The sequence below is a fragment of the Sapajus apella genome, unplaced genomic scaffold, assembly GCF_009761245.1.
Source record: "Sapajus apella isolate SASKATOON/1434 unplaced genomic scaffold, GSC_monkey_1.0 scaffold73, whole genome shotgun sequence".
Lineage (NCBI taxonomy): Eukaryota > Metazoa > Chordata > Mammalia > Primates > Cebidae > Sapajus > Sapajus apella.
This window is the reverse complement of record NW_022437013.1, coordinates 3,762,923-3,780,518: the sequence shown is the minus strand read 5'-3', so window position 1 is coordinate 3,780,518 and position 17,596 is coordinate 3,762,923. Positions and strand designations below refer to the sequence as shown.

Genomic DNA, 17,596 nt, shown 5'->3' with positions numbered 1-17,596 from the left:
TTCTTTGCAGTGATTTTCAATGGGACTAGTTTATTTCAGATAATAGCAGGTACTGTCTTTTAAAATTTCAGTTTCCAGTGGTTTCTTGCTAGTATACATTGAGATTTATATGTTGACCTTGTATTCTGTGGCCTTGTTAAGCTAATTTTTTGTTCTAGAAAGTGTTTTTGGTGGATTCTTTAGGGACTCTCTTTATATAAGATCATACTGTTTCCAAACAAAGACAGTTTTCCTTCTTTCTTTCCAATGTGTATATCCTTAATGATTTTTTTCTTATCTCATTGTCTAGAATTGTCTGCGTAACATAGGCTAGAAGTAGTGAGAGTGGATATACTATCTTTATTACTGATTTTAGACAAAAAGCCTTCAGTCTTTCACCACTAAGTTTAATGTTAACTGTAGGTTTTTGTGGATTCCTTTTATCAGGATGTGGAAGTTACATTCTATTCCTAGTGTATTAAGATATTTTTTTATTTTAAAAAAATCACAAATTTATGTTGAAGTTTGTCAAATGCTTTTTCTACATCAATTGATATGTTAATGGGGTTTTTCTTGTTCTACCTGTTAATGTGATAGGTACTTTGTACTCCACAGATAAATCTCATTTGGTTATTTATGGGTAGTTTTGTTTGATTGGTAGTTTTTGCTTTAAATATTTTCTATATGTCATCACAATGACTTCTAGTGCCTATGGTTTCTGATTTAAAAAAAAATTAGTTATTGTCACATTGAAGATCCCCTGTACATGATGTAATAATTTTTCTCTTGTTGCTTTCAAGATTCGTTATTTGTCTTTCACTTTTTCAGTTTGACTATGATGTAAATATCTTTGTATTTATCCTGCTAGGGGTTATGTGAGCTCATAGATGTATAGATTAATTTTTTTTCATCAAATTTGGTAAGTTTTTATTTTTCAAATATTCTTTCTTCCCATTTATGCTTTCCTGCTGGGATTTCCATTATGTGTATGTTGGTACATCTGATGTTCCACAAGTCTTTGAGGCTCTGTTCAATTTTCTTCATCCTTTTTTTCTTTCTGTTCCCTAAAGTAGAATTCTTTTTTTTTTTTTTTTTTCTTTTGAGGCAGAGTCTCGCTCTGTCACTCAGGCTGGAGTGCAGTAGTGCCATCTTGACTCACTGCAACCTCCACCTCCTGGGTTCAAGCAATTCTCTTGCCTCAGCCTCCTGAGTAGCTGGGATTACAGGCACATAACACCATGCCTGGCTCATTTTTGTATTTTTAATAGAGACGGGGTTTCACCATGTTGGTCAGGCTGGCCTCCAACTTCTGACCTCATGATCTGCCCACCTTGGCCTCCCAAAGTGTTGGGATTACAGGCGTGAGCCACTGCGCCCGACCCTAGCAGTCTTAATTGACCCATCTTCCAGTTTGTTGATTCTCTGTGTCAGTTTATATCTGCTATTGAGCCTCTGTAGTGATTTTTTCATTCTGTTATTGTGCGTTTCAAATCCAGAATTTCAATTTGATTTTTTTAATCATCTCTATCACTTTATTAATATTTTCTAATTGTGGAAAAATTATTCTCATAGTTTCCTTTAATTCTTTAGACATGGATTCCTATAGTTCTTTGACATAGGATATGTCATATTTAAAAAACATTTAAAATAGCTGGTTTAGTGTTTTCTAATAAATCCAACATCTTGGCTTCCTCAGGTACAGTTTCTCTTGGTATATTTTTTCCTATATATTGGCTATACTTTCTTGCTTTTTTATATGTTTTGTATTTTTTGATAAAGCTAGACATTTTAAAACATGTAATGTGATTAATCTGAACATTTGAGCCCCTCCCACCAGGTTTTGTTTTTATTGGTGTTTCTTGAGTGACTTTATTTGACTGATTATGATAAGCCTGTATTCTTTGTCTTAAAAAGCCATTGAAGTCTATTCTCAGCCTAGTGCTCAGTTAATGATTGCACAGTGATTTTATCAAATGCCTTGAATCAGTGAGTCTCCCACTCTTTGCTAAGGTGCTCATGTATTGTGACACAACTCCAATGCTCCTTCAGTTTAAAACTCTGCCTTGGCTTTTCCTTACTGCTTGTGCAAAGCTCAAGATTAGCCAGAGGGGAGAGATTAGGGCCTTCTCAGATGTTTCTGGGCATGCATAGAGCCCTGTATGTGTCCATAGTCTTCTAGGACTATGTTGGAGGTTTTCAGAGCCCCCTATGGACATCTTGTTACCCATGTTTTCCTTTACATTTTTTTAATCAGCTTCTTGTTAGCCCTAACTGGCCTTGTTGCCTTAGGCTGCTGTGCTGTTAAACAACTGCCACTTTAAAAAAATAAAAAACTGTTTCTTTACTAACACATGAGATTTTTAAAAGGAGAGCTATGTCTTACAATGTTGGCCTTCAGTGGTTTTTGAGTGAACCTTCAGTCTGTTAGTAAATCCTAGAATTTTCGCTTTGGCCTTTCAGATATTCCATGAAAGCCTTCTTTTTGCTCTACAAGGTAGCAGTGCTTAGCTGTCATATTAAAAGATTAGCAGATTGAGTCCAATATTGACATTTAATGAAACAGGGATTTTTAAACTTGATTCTATGAATTAAGTTAATGGAATCAGTGGATCTACTATATTTGTATGCAAAATATTGAAAGTTTTGCATTTTTCTGGATTTTCATTATATTTTCAAAGGAAACTGCACATCCCTAAATGATTAAAATTCACTGAAGTAGAGGATTCTGTTGATTTCTGAGATCTTCATTGCCTATTTCTGGATAAGAGATTCTAATCAGCTATTAATGAATGAAGTGGAGATACTTTTGTCTTTTCTAGGAGGGACTAAATGGCTTTGAGAAGTAAGTTTAAAATAAAAATCAAGCTTCTAGATTAAAATTAGGTATTTATTAGATCCACTGCTAGATTTTGTTATTTAATAAATTAATAAAGAAGCACATATATTACCATGTCACAAATTTGTGTTTAAAAATATTTTGATAACTGTATTTAAACATTTCTCTTTTTTTGTAATTATACTTATTTTATTTTGATGTAGCTCAATTTACATATTTTCTCTTTTGTTGTATATACTTTTGCTGTCTTAATCTAAGAAACTGTTGCCTAATATGGGGTCATGAAGATTTACTACTGTGTTTTCTTCTATTATTTTTTTGCAACAGCTTTATTGAGATATATTACATACATCATAAAATTAATTCTTTAAAATATGTATTTCAAGGGTTTTTAATACAGTTGACCATTGAACAACATGTGAACTGTGTGTGAGTCCACTCGTGATTTCTAAAAAATAAATATATTGGAAAATTATTTGGAGATGTTCAACAATTTAAAATAACTCACAGAAAAACCACATAGCCTAGAAATATTGAAAAATTTTAAAAATTAGATATATCCCGAATGCATAAAATATGTGTAGATACTAGTCTATTATATTATTTACTACCATAAAACAGACACAATTATTATAAAAAGTTAAAATTTATCAAAATGTATGCACACACAGAGCATACATGGCACCATTTGCATCAAGAGAAATGTAAAGAAATGTAAAGGTGAAGTATTAAATCACAACTGCATGAAATTAACTGTAATACATAGTATACTACTATAATAATTTTGTAGCCACCTCCTGTTGCCACTGTGGTGAGCTCAGGTGTCATGAGTGTCCATTTAAAACACTGTGTGCCACTTATTTCCACATAAACAATTACTGCAATAAATTGCATATTGTAGTAAAAGGTGATCTCTTGTGGTTCTCATATATTTTTATTGTATTTAGTGCAATACTGTAAACCTTGGATAACACCGGGGGGGCATATGAAGTACACTAGCAAGGCTGGATGTACTCCCAAGAAACAGAAATGTCATGACATTACAAGAAAATGTCGAATTTCTTGATATGTACTCTAGATTGAGGTCTGCAGCTGTGATTGCCCACTATTTCAAGATAAATGAATTCAACATAAGGACCATTGTAAAAAACGAAAAGGAAATTTGTCACTGTAGCTATGCCAGCAGGTGCAAAAACTTTGCACTTTTTGCAAAATACCTTTATATCTAGTTTTGAAAATGCACTTTTTATGTAGGTGCAGGATTGCTATAAGGAAGGCATACCTATAGATTCTAATATGATTCAAGAAAAACTGAAGTCATTATATGACAAAGCAAAAGGAAGGTGAGGGATCTAAAGCTGGATTATTTAATGCCAGCAAAAGATGGTTTGATAATTTTAGAAAGAGGTTTAGCATTAAGAATGTCAAGATAACAGGAGAAGCAGCTTCTTCCGATGAAGAGGCAGCAGATGAGTTCGCAGACTCTTCTTTTTTTTTTTTTTTTTTTTTTGAGGCGGAGTTTCGCTCTTGTTACCCAGGCTGGAGTGCAATGGCGCGATCTTGGCTCACCACAACCTCCGCCTCCTGGGTTCAGGCAATTCTCCTGCCTCAGCCTCCTGAGTAGCTGGGACTACAGGCATGCGCCACCATGCCCAGCTAATTTTTTGTATTTTTAGTAGAGACGGGGTTTCACCATGTTGACCAGGATGGTCTCGATCTCTTGACCTCGTGATCCACCCGCCTCGGCCTCCCAAAGTGCTGGGATTACAGGCTTGAGCCACCGCGCCCGGCCCAGACTCTTCTTAAAGAGAAAGGATATATGCCTGAACAGGTTTTTAAATGCAGATGAAAGTGTCCTATTCTTGGGGGGGAAATGCCACAAGGGACAATTATTAGTAAGGAAGAGAAGCAGGCCCCAGGATTAAAGGCAGGAAGATATGGGCTAACTCTAATCTTTTGTGCAAATGCAATTGGGCTTATGATTGAGACTGCCCTTACCTATAAAACTTCTAACCCCTTAGCCCTGAAGGAAAAAGATAAAACCCAGCTGCTAGTCTTTCATTTGTACAAGAAGGCCTGGACAATGAGAACCCTTTTTCTGGATTGGTTCCATCAATGCTTTCTCCCTGAAGTCAGGAAGTACTTTGCTAATAAAGGACTGCCTTTTAAAGATCTTTTGATGTTGGACAATGCCCTTGGCCACTCAGAATGCTATGAGTTTAACACCAAAGGCATCAAAGTGGTCTACTGGACCGAAAATGCACCTTGAATCCAGCTTCTAAGTCAGGGGGCCGTAAAGACTTTTAAGGCTCTTTTCACATGGTACTCTGTGGAAAGGATGTCAATGCCATGGAAGAAAACCTCAATAAAGAGAACATTATGAAAAGTCGGGAAGGATTACACCATTGAGGATGCCACCTTTGTTATAGAAAAACCCATAAAACCCATCAATGCCCAAAATGGTAAATTCCTGCTGGAGAAAACTGTACCCAGATACTATGCATGAATTCACAGGATTTATGACAGAGGCAATCGGAAATCATGAATGAAATTGTGGATATGGAAAAAAACAAAAAGGTGAAAAGTGTAGGGTTTCAAGATATGAATCTTGGAGAAATTCAAGAGCTAACAGATACGACAGCAGAAGAATTAACAGAAGATGACTTGATGGAGATGAGTGCTTCTGAACCAGTGCTAGACAATGAGAAAGAAGATGAAGAAGCAGTGCCAGAAAACAAATTAACATTAGGCAATTCTGATTATTCAAGACTGCTTTTGACTTTTTTTATGACAGGGACCCTTCTATGATATGGGCATGAAAACCAAAGCAAATGGTGCAAAGATTGGTACTATATAGATAATTTTTACAGAAATGAAAAATAAATGTCACACTGAGTGTACCTGTCTCTTCTGCCTCTTCCACCTCTTCTATCTCTGCTACCCCTAAAACAACAATATCAGCTCCTCCACTTTCCCTTCCTCTTCAGCGTACTCAATGTGAAGATGATAAGGATGAAGACCCTCATGATGATTCCCTTTCACTTATTGAATAGTAAATATATTTTTCTTCCTTATGATTTTTTTTTTTTTTGAGATGGAGTTTCACTCTTGTTGTCCAGGCTGGAGTGCAATGGTGTGATCTTGGCTCACTGTAACCTCTGCATCTTGGGTTCAAGCAATTCTCCTGCCTCAGCCTCCTGAGTAGCTGGGATTACAGGCATGCACCACCATATCTGGTTAATTTTGCATTTTTAGTAGAGACAGGGTTTTTCCATGTTGGTCAGGCTGGTCTTGAACTCCCGACCTCAGGTTATCCTACCACCTCAGCCTCCCAAAGTGCTGGGATTACAGGCATGAGCCACTGCACCCAGCCATGATTTTCTTTCTTTTTTTTTTTTTTAACTTTTAATATTGTTTATTTTACATATTTGTTTTCTTCTTTGATTTCTACTTTGTGTCTCATGGTTGGTTTGGTCCATTTCTCTTTATTATGAATTTGGTCCCCACCCTCATGCCATGTAATTTGTTATGTGTTTGCTAGTGAGTATTTACCTTATGAATATATTATAATGTTGAAAGCAGCTGAGGATATGTTAGGTTTTCTAGATGAAGCCTCTATTTTCTTTCTTTTCTTTTTAAAATTTATTTATTTTACTTTAGGTGCATACTATATCTGGCATTTCTCCCCATGTTATCCCTCCCCACCTTCCCCTCCCTCCCCACCCCACACTGTCTCTCCCCTACACCCCCCAACTGCCCCCAATGTGCGATGCTCCTCTCCCTGAGTCCACGTCTTCTCGTTGTTCAACATTCACCTATGAGTGAGAACATACGGTGTTTGGCTCTCTGTTCTGAGTTTGCTGAGAATGATGATTTCCAGATTCATCCAAGTCCCTACAAAGGACACGAGCTCATCGTTTTTTATGGCTGCACAGTGTTCCATGGTGTATATGTACCACATTTTCATTGACCCAGCAATCCCATGACAGGGTATATACCCAAAGAACTATAAATCATTCTACTATAAAGACACATGCACATGTATGTTCATTGCAGCCCTGTGTACAATAGCAAAGACCTGGAAGCAACCCAAATGCCTATCAATGATAGACTGGACAGCTATGATTTTGTTAATAACATTTTCTTTTGTCTAGCTTACCTCATCATAAGAATACAGTATATATCACACCTGTAATCCCAGCACTTTGGGAGGCTGAGGCAGGTGGATCATGAGGTCAGGAGTTTGAGGCCAGCCTGGCCAAGATGGTGACACCCCGTCTCTACTAAAAATACAAAATTTAGCTGGGCGTGATGCATGCCTGTAGTCCCAGCTACTCGGGAGGTGAGGCAGAAGAATTGCTTGAACCCGGGAGGCGGAGGTTGCAGTGAGCTGAGATCGTGCCATTGCACTCCAGCCTGGGTAACAGAGTGAGACTCTGTCTCAAAATAATAATACAGTATATAATATGTATAACATACAATATATGCGTTAATTGACTGTTATCAGTAAGGCATTCCATCAGGATTAGGCTGTTAGTAGTTAAGTTTTGGGGAAATCAAAAGTTACAAGCAGATTATTGACTGCACAAAGGATCAGCACCCCTAACCTATGCATTGTTCAAGGGTCAGCTATATATTCACAGAGTTCAGCACCATCACTACTATCTAGTTTTAAAACATCCTCATCACTCCAAAAAAAAAAAATTATTGGCAGTTACATTCCAGCACTCCCATCTTGCCACCCTTTCTTGTTTCTATCAACCACTAATCAATCTACTTTCATCTCTATTGATTTATCTGTTTTGAACATTTCATATAAATGGAATCCTAAAAATATTGTTCCCTTTTGTGTGTATTCTTACACCTAGCATAATGATTTCATGGTTCACCCATGTTGTAACATGTCAGTACTTCGTTTTCTTTATGGCTGAATAATATTTCCTTGTATAGACATCTTGTTTATCCACTAATCAGTTGATGGTCATTCAGGTTGTTTCCACTCTTTGCTATTGTATTTTGAATAATGCTGTTATGAGTATTTGTGTACAAGTTTTTATGGAAGTATATGTTCTTAGTCCTCTTGAGTATATACCTATGAGTGGAATTAAATTTCAATTTAAGCTTTGTTATGAAGAAATATGACAAAGTAATGAAAAATAAAATTCTTAAATGCAAAAATTATATAACATTACAATAAAATTTTATGGGGATGTGGAATGGAAATGAGAATTCAAGGAGACAAAGGAATGATGTAAACTTTCTTCCCCTGAAGAAGACTTAAGCCATTTATTTTCTTAACCTATGAGTATGAGTAAGAAGTTGCTATAGTATTCAGATTACATCGGATGCATTTAAATGAGTAATTACATAGTTTTATTTTAAATGTCAATGTCTACCGTATTCCAGAAATTACATCCTTTGCAACTGTTGAAACTTATGATGACATATTTGGACATCAATCCAAAACTATATAAGGAGATACTGTATATAGATTTTGTTTCTCCAAATTCATTAAGAGGATATGCCAGCAAAATGTTTGAATGCTTTTGATGAGAACCTGAACTAAGACAATTTCAATATATAAATTTTATGTATAATGTGTGTGTGCATGTGCATGCATACACACACACAGTTATGGCTATAATAATTATCGCTGTCCTGAAATCCTGCCATGGGATGCAGTGTTTCTTTAGGGAAATTAGGATGCAGAGAAGGATAGGAGGTAAGAGCAGTATGAAATATTGAGAAAGAGCATGCCGCTGTTGAAAGAGCAGAGGTTTTGGGGGTCAAACAACACAGAACTATTTGGAATACTGCTCTTCTACTTACTAGCTATGTGATCTTAGACCAGTAAATTCAAGTCTTTGAGTCAGTTTTCTCAACAGTAAAAATGGGGGGAAATACCTACCAAGCTGAATGGTTGTAAAAGTCAATATAAAATTCCTAGGGTACTCCCTGGTATGTAGTAAGAGCCATATAATTCTTGATTCCTTCCTCTGTACTTCTGAACCTATAATACCAGGAACAAACCTTGAGTTCTCATTTTACCCTTTGATGGTCCAGAATAGCAATCTCTCATCCTTGGAAATACATTTATGTTTTGCTACCACAGCTCTTGAAATGAAGTAGATATTCAATCAGTATTTCCTAAAATGAACTGAGTCAGATTTTCAAACACAGATTTCCATCTGTGGACATGTTCAAAAAGGGAGAATGATGATTCAACTCCTATGGGTATTCAGCCATTTTTTAATTCAGTAGATGTTTTGGTATCTGGAAATTCTGGTGTTTTTTTGTTTTTTTAATCCCTAGGTGAGTTTAGTTTTTTGTTTGTATGTATTTTAAACAATAAGCAGGTATGTCCTTAAAATTTTTTTCTAAAGGTTTTGAGGGAAAAATACTTGATTTTTGACAAAAAATGGAAACATACAATGGGCCAAGTTATAAACCATAGGCATTTTTTTTGCACTTAGAATGCTTTCTGGTTTCCCTCATTGCATCCACTTCACTGATCTGAGGATATGACTTTAGTTAAGCATTTTGAAAAGAGCTCGAGGACCTCAATTGCTCCCATTCCATTCCTCTGGTGCTCACGTGACCTCATATTGGGAATTACTATGTAATAATCTAGCAGATAAATTATTGCAAATACTCAAGTCTTTTTCCATTCATTTATCATATATCAATTCATTATCTAACTATCCATTTATTTTTTGATTCCTGTGTTGAGAAACCACCACATTGCAAGTGTTCTGTTTAGTTTTGCATATGAAGAAATGATTGTCCAGTGGTTGTGATGGGAATACCACACAGAATACAATTAGAGTTTAGAGGTATTATCTGAATCCTAAAGATCAGCAAGTATGGCTCACCTGGAAGGATTCGTTAAATATGGTGAGCTGTTAATTGATGAGTAAGGTAAGCATTCATACATTAATTCATTCAAAAATATGTGTTGATTGCCTACCAGATTCTAGGTGTTGGGATTATAGCAGGGAGCAATATGGATGACAAAATCATTTGGTATATAGAAATCTGTTTTATTCATAACCCTTGGTTTAAATTGAATTATAACATTATGGATGTGCTTTTGTAATCATGCTTATCTAAAACTTTCCAAAAGATATCATCCCCAAGAAATTTTCATTGTTCTTCCTGAGACTAGTCTTTTACTTTATCTGATAGACAAATAGGACATTGGCTGTTCCCTTGTTTATTTTCAGTGTTTGGTAGTGATGCCCTTTTCTACTCTCTGTCCTACCCTCTCTACCCAACTATGACTTTGGAATGTTTTCCCAGAACAGCTCCTGGCTGGGTGGTTTTGTGTAAGAGACAAACTACACAATTATAGAGAGTGGTCCTGCCTTTTCTCAACTTTCCAGTGTTTAGGACTTCTGTGCAGCTATAATGTGCACCTAATGACACATAGCCTTACAGATGTGTTCCAATTCATGTGTGTGCCCTGCATTGGCTTTCAAGTTTGTCAGCTTCTGTAGAGCAAGCCAAGGTTTTTATTGGTTTCAGCTCCTTTCACAGTCTGAGTGTATATACTCTAATCGTAGAGCACACCCTCAAATGTTGTTAACTTGCCCAGATTCTGAGCACATGGCCATAGCTAGAGGTTAAATGAACACGTCTGTTCAGCTTTACATTTCTCGACAAATCCAAGCTCATAGTTACGTTCCTTGCAGTCAAACTACAAAGCCAATTTCTTAACAGTTTTTGACAGTCTTATGTATTCTTTCAGATTTCCTGCAAACAACTATCTTGCTTAGCAAATTGGAAAACTTTATAACCTAATATGCAGGGAGAGTAGCAGGCACAATCACAGCAAAAGTAGAGCTAATAATAACTCTTAAGGAGAAAGGCTGCTCCGAGGAATCTTAGGCCATAGGGGCAGGCTGGCTGGAGAGATATTTTGGGCAGGGAGACACATTGCGAGACTTCACTTTAACTGATAGTTGCCTACTTTGTTTGAGTATAAGACCAGCTTTGTTTCACTTTGATGGGAAAGTAACAAATAGCTGAGACATATTTTTCCCAAAGAGAAGCAAGAGGATTCATTTTCCATGACAAGGGAAGTCTGCCTCACCTGGATTGCTTTACTCTCTTAGTAGAACTCAGGGCATGCTTCTCAAATGTTGGTGTGTATCAAAATCATATGGGGCATTTGGTAAAAATGCAGATTTGTGGACCTCACCAGAAGTTATACATTGTATTGCAGTTTTACTGTGGGGCTATAAATGTAATTTTAAAAATATGTAAGCATTTTGAAAATATTATAATTTTAAATTTCATTTTTTCAACTTGTTTAAAAAATATACAGGAATCTTCAAAATACGGAAGTAGTTGAAGCCTCCCTCAACCTTGTGGAGACCCTGAAGCAGAGAAATATTCCTCAGTAAGTATTCCCACATCCCTCAATGCCCTCCCCTCTAACTTATTACATGCATGCAATGTAGTCTAGTGAGGAATCAATTCCCTGCCACAAAATAGTCTACAATCCTCATCTACTCTCTAAGGTTTCTAGGTGGTTAGAATTTACTGTTCTATTCATTCTAGGGCCTGCTGGGAATTACTTTGAGATTGGTGTAGCTAGTCTAGAGCCCTTGTAGCAACTTCAATTTAAGTTTACAAACTCAGCTGCAAAGTGTCAGGGCCAAAAAGAGAGCTGTCCTTCCAGTTCTTATTCACTGCCCATCCACTGCCCCCAAGACTCCCTTATATCCTAGTACTGATGCTTCCCAATAGCCCCTTTAACCTTTCCCAAACTGCAAGAGCCCCCTCAGTGGGTGTTGCAAACAGGTCCTTCTCCCTGCTCACCGTGTGCAGTGGTCTAGTGGGAAGCCATTCTGTTTATCTCCTACTCCTATCCTCAGGCATGAAAGGGCTGCTAATCCCCTTCCCCAATTATGGTTTCTAGGTGATTGTAGTTACTGCTCTGACCATTTGAGGACTTGGTGTATGTTACTTTCTTACTAGTACTCAGCTTCCCTCCTTTTTAACCACCTCAGTTTCAGTGTGCAAACTCAGGTGCTACACTTCAGGGCAAACCTCAGAACTCATGCTCCAGCTCCATTCCAGCACTCCCATCCTCATGTTCCCAATTCCTCTCACACTCCACTACTGAAATCAAGCCAATATTCTGTCTCATTGCTTCAAGAGAGATCCAAGCTGTTTGTAGGTGAGAAACGGAAAGTAGAGAAGACATTACAAAACAGGTTATATTTGAGCTGGGCCTTGAGACATAAGCAAGATATCTCTGGGCAGAGATGGAGGGAAGGAACTCCTCAGAAAGAGGCTACGATATGAAAAGTCAAGAAGAATATAGAGGTTAAGCATGCCTTTGAAACCAGATGAACATATTAGAATTTGTTTACATCAGTAGTTCTCAAACCTCAGTGGATATCATACTGACCTAGGGTGCTTGCCAAAATGCAGATTCCTGGGTGCCACTGCAGATACATTATCTGCAGTGTATGATGCTCTGGGGTTGGGAGGCCCAAGAATCTTCTTTGGGTAATTTTGATGTAGGCAGTTGCTGACCATTTTCAGAAACACTAATTCAGGGTTTCTACCTGCTAATCTAGATATATTTAGGCCAGGTTTGGTGGCTGATGCCTGTAATCCCAGCACTTTGGGAGGCTGAGGAGGGCGGATCACTTGAGTCAGAGTTTCACATGACCAACATGGTGAAACCACATCTCTACTAAATATACAAAAATTAGCCAGGTGTGGTGGCTCACACCTGTAATCCCAACTACTTGGGAGGCTGAGGCAGGCAAATTGCTTGAACTAGGGAGGTGGAGGTTGCAGTGAGCCAAGATCACACCACTGCACTCCAGCCTGGGAGACAGAGTGAGACTCTGAAAATACATATATATGACTTCCACCAAGATGGCTGAATAGGAACAGCTCTGGTCTGCAGTTCCCAGTGACAGGGCACCAGAAGACAAGTGATCTCCACGTTTCCAACTGAGGTACCAGGTTCATCTCATTGGGACTGGTTAGACAGTAGGAACAGCCCAAGGTGGGCAAGCCGAAGCAGGGTGGGGCATCACCTTACCTGGGATGCACAAGGGGCCAGAGAACTCTCTTTCCCAGCCAAGGGAAGCCATTAGGGACTTTTCTGGACACTCTGGCACTCCGGCTCAGATACTGCACTTTTCCCACAGTCTACACTACCCACAGACCAGGAGATTCCCTCCGGCACCTATAATGCCACTGCCCAGGTTTCTAGTACAAAACTGGGTGGCTGTTTTAGTCTAGTGGCAGCTGGAACACCATTGAGACAGAATCGCTCATTCCCCTGAAAAACGGGGCTGAAGCCAGGAAGCTGGCTTGGTAAGTCCCACTCCCACGAAGACCAGCAAACTAAGATCCACTTGCTTGAAATTCTCTCATCCAGCATAATAGTCTGAGCTCGACCTGGGACATTCAAGCTTTGTGGGTGGAAAGGCACCCACCATTGCTGAGGCTAGGGTAGGCCGTTTCAAGATTGCCTGTGTCAACAAAGCTGCCAGGAAGTTTGCACAGCACCTGGGTGGAGCCCAGCACAGCAGCTCAACAAGGCCTCTGCAGGCAGACTCAAGTCGATTCCCTTCTTGCTGGGCAGGGCATCTCTAAAAAAAAATGACAGCAGCCCATCAGGGACTTACAAAGCCCCCACCTTCCTGGAACAGAGCACCTGGGAAAAGAGGTGGTTGTGGGTTCTGCTTCAGCAGACTTAAGCATCCATGCCCAACAGCCCTGAAGGGAGAACGGATCTCCCAGAACAGTGCTGGAGCTCTGTTAAGGGACAGGCTGCCTCCTAAAGTGGCTTCCTGACCGCTGTGCATCCTGACTAGGAGACACATCATACAGGAGCGCTCTGGCTGACATCTGGCAGGTAACCTTTTGGGACAAAGCTACCAGAGGAAGGAACAGGCAGCAGTCTTTCTGTTCTGCAGCCCCGTGGGTGACTTCCAGGCCAGCAGGTGGACCTCCAGCAAACTCCAGCAGACCTGCAGCAGAGGGGCCTGACTGTTAGAAGGAAAACTAACAAACAGAAATAGCTTCAACATCAACAGAAAGGACATCCACTCAGAAACCACATCCAAAAGTCACCAACTTCAAAGACCAAAGGTAGATAAATCCACGAAGATGGGAAGGAACCAGTGCAAAAAGGCAGAAATTGCCAAAAGCCAGAATGCCTCTTCTCCTTCAAGGGATCACAACCCCTCACCAGCAAGGGAACCAAACTGAATGGAGAATGAGTTTTATGAATTGACAGAAGCAGGCTTCAGAAGGTGTGTAATAACAAACTCCTCTGAGCTAAAGGAGCACATTCTAACCCAATGCAAGCAAACTAAGAACCTTGAGAAAGGTTAGACGAAATGCTAACTAGAATAACCAGAATAAAGAAGAACATAAATGACTTAATGAAGCTGAAAAATACAGCACGAGAACTTCGTGAAGCATACACAAGTTTCAATAGCCAAATCTACCAAACAGAAGAAAGGATATCAGAAATTGAAGATCAACTCAATGAAATAAAGTGAGAAGGCAAGACTAGAGGAAAAAAAAAGAGTTAAAAGAAATAAAGCCTCCAAGAAATATGGGATTATATGAAAAGACAAAATCTACATTTGATCAGTATACCTGAAAGTGATGGGGAGAATGAAAACAAGTTGGAAAACACTCTTCAGGATATTATCCAGGAGAGCTTCCCAAACTTAGCAAGGTAGGCCAACATTCAAATCCAGGAAATACAGAGAACACCACAAAGGTATTCCTCAAGACGAGCAACGCCAAGACACATAATTGTCAGATTAGCCAGGGTTAAAATGAAGGAAAAAATGCTAAGGGCAGCCAGAGAGAAAGGTTGAGTTACCCACAAAGGGAAGCCCATCAGACTCACAGTGGATCTCTTGGCAGAAACCCTACAGGCCAGCAAAGAGTGGGGGCCAATATTCAACATCCTAAAAGAAAAGAATTTTCAACCCAGAATTTCATATCCAGTCAAACTAAGCTTCATAAGTAAAGGAGAAATAAATTCCTTTATGGACAAGCAACTGCTGAGAGATTTTGTCACCACCAGGCTTGCCCTACAAGAGATCCTGAAGGAAGCACTAAACATGGAAAGGAACAACCAGTACCAGCCACTGCAAAAACATACCAAACTGTAAAGTCCATCCACACTATGAAGAAACTGCATCAACTAACAGGCAAAACAGCCAGCTCGCATCAAAATGGCAAGATCAAATTCATACATAACAATATTGACCTTAAATGTAAATGGGCTAAATGCCCTAATCAAAAGACACAGAGTGGTAAATTGGATAAAAAGTCAAGATCTTTTGGTGTGCTGTATTCAGGAAACCCATCTCATGTGCAAAGACACACATAGGCTCAAAATAAAGGGATGGAGGAAGATTTACCAAGCAAATGGAGAGAAAAAAAAAAAAAGCATGGGTTGCAATCCTAGTCTCTGTTAAAATAGACTTTAAACCAATAAAGATCAAAAGAGACAAAGAAGGGCATTACATGATGTTAAAGGGATTAATGCAACCAGAAGAGCTAACTATCCTAAATACATATTCACCCAATACAGGAGCACCCAGATACATAAAGCAAGTTCTTAATGACCTACAAAGAGACTTAGACTCCCACACAACAATAGTGGGATACTTTAACACACCACTGTCAATACTAGACAGGTCAACAAGACAGAAAAATAACAAGGATATCCAGAACTTGAACTCAGATCTGGATCAAGTGGACCTAATAGACATATACAGAACTTTCCACCCCAAGACCACAGAATATACATTTTTCTCAGCACCACATCACACTTCTTCTAAAATTGACCACATAATTGGAAGTAAAACACTCCTCAACAAATGGAAAAGAATGGAAATCATAACATACAGTCTCTCAGACCACAGTGCAATCAAATTAGAACTCAGGATTAAGAAACTCACTCAAAACCGCACAACTACATGGACGCTAAACAATCTCCTGAATCACTACTGGATAAATAATGAAATGCAGGCAGAAATAAAGATGTTCTTCAAAACTAGTAGAAATGAAGACACAACTTACCAGAATCTCTGGGACACATTTAAAGCAGTGTCTAGAGGGAAATTTATAGCACTAAATGCCCACTGGAGAAGCGAGGAAAGATATAAAATTGATACCCTAATGTCATGATTAAAAGAACTAGAGAAGCAAGGTAAAACAAATTCAAAAGCTAGCAGAAAGCAAGAAATAACTAAGATCAAAGCAGAACTGAAGGAGATAGAGACACAAAAAAATCCTTCAAAAATTCAGTAAATCCAGGAACTGGTTTTTTGAAAATATTAACAAAATAGTCCACTAGCAAGACTAATAAAAAAGAAAAGAGAGAAGAATCAAATAGATGCAATAAAAGATGATAAATGGGCTATCACCGCCAATCCCACAGAAATACAAACTACCATCAGAGATTACTACAAACACCTCTATGCAAAGTAACCAGTAAATCTAGAAGAAATGGATAAATTCCTGGACACTTACACTCTCCCAAGACTAAACCAGGAAGAAGTTAAATTCCTGAATAGACCAATAACAACGTCTGAAGTTGAGGCAGCAATCAATAGCCTACCAACCAAAAAAAGTCAAGGACCAGATGGGCTCACAGCCAAATTCTACCAGAGGTACAAAGAGGCATTCCTTCTAAAACTATTCCAAAGAATACAAAAAATGGGAATCTTCCCTAACTCATTTTATGAGACCAACATCATCCTGATACCAAAACCTGGCAGAGATGCAACTAAAAAAGAAGATTTCAGGCCAATATCCATGATGAATGTTAATGCAAAAGTTTTCAATAAAATACTGGCAAACCAAATCCAACAGCACATCAAAAAGCTTATCCATCATGGTCAAGTGGGCTTCATTCCAGGGATGCAAGGCTGGTTCAACATATGCTAAAAACTCTCAATAAACTAGGTATCAATGGATTGTATCTCAAAATAATAAAAGCCATTTATTACAAACCCACAGCCAATATCATACTGAATGGGCAAAAACTGGAAGCATTCCCTTTGAAATCTGGTATAAGACAAGGATGCCCTCTCCCACTACTCCTATTCAGCATAGTATTGGAAGTTCTGGCTAAGGCATCAGGCAAGAGAAATAAAGTGTATTCGAATAGGAAGAGAGGACATCACACTGTCCCTATTTGCAGATGACATGATTGTATCTTTAGAAAATCCTGTCGTCTCAGCCCAAAATCTCCTTAAGCTGATAAGCAACTTCAGCAAAGTCTCAAGATACAAAATCAATGTGCAAAAATAAGAAGCATTCCTATACACCAATAATAGACAAACAGAGAGCCAAATCATTAGTGAACTCCCATTCACAATTGCTACAAAGACAATAAAATACCTAGGCATGCAACTAACAAAGGATGTCAAGGACCTCTTCAAGGAGAACTATAAACTACTGCTCATGGAAATAAGAGAGGACACAAACAAATAGAAAAACATTCCATGATGATGGTTAGGAAGAATCAACATCATGAAAATGGCCATACTGCCCTAAGTAATTTATAGATTCAATGCTCTTCCCATCAAGCTACCAATGACTTTCTTCACAGAATTGGAAAAAAACACCTTAAACTTCATATGGAACCAAAAAAGAGCCCGCATAGCCAAGACAATTCTAAGCAAAAAAAAAAAAAATAAATAAAGCTGGAGGCATCACGATACCTGACTTCAAACTATACTACAAAGTTACAGTAATAAAAACAGCATGGTA

At 38.4% G+C, this 17,596-nt stretch overlaps 2 protein-coding genes across 2 annotated transcripts in view; one reads left to right on the top strand and one right to left on the bottom strand.

Annotated features, from left to right (window-relative positions):
- The window catches only part of TRPC5 (transient receptor potential cation channel subfamily C member 5), a 289,234-nt gene that overhangs the window by 15,104 nt on the left and 256,534 nt on the right, over positions 1-17,596 (bottom strand). The gene's annotated exons all lie outside the window — the stretch shown is intronic.
- ALG13 (ALG13 UDP-N-acetylglucosaminyltransferase subunit) overlaps positions 1-17,596 on the top strand; it is a 128,802-nt gene that overhangs the window by 103,420 nt on the left and 7,786 nt on the right. Inside the window, exon 27 of the transcript XR_004260617.1 lies at positions 11,142-11,216. The gene's annotated coding sequence lies outside the window, so the exon portion shown is untranslated. The remainder of the gene's footprint in view (positions 1-11,141; positions 11,217-17,596) is intronic.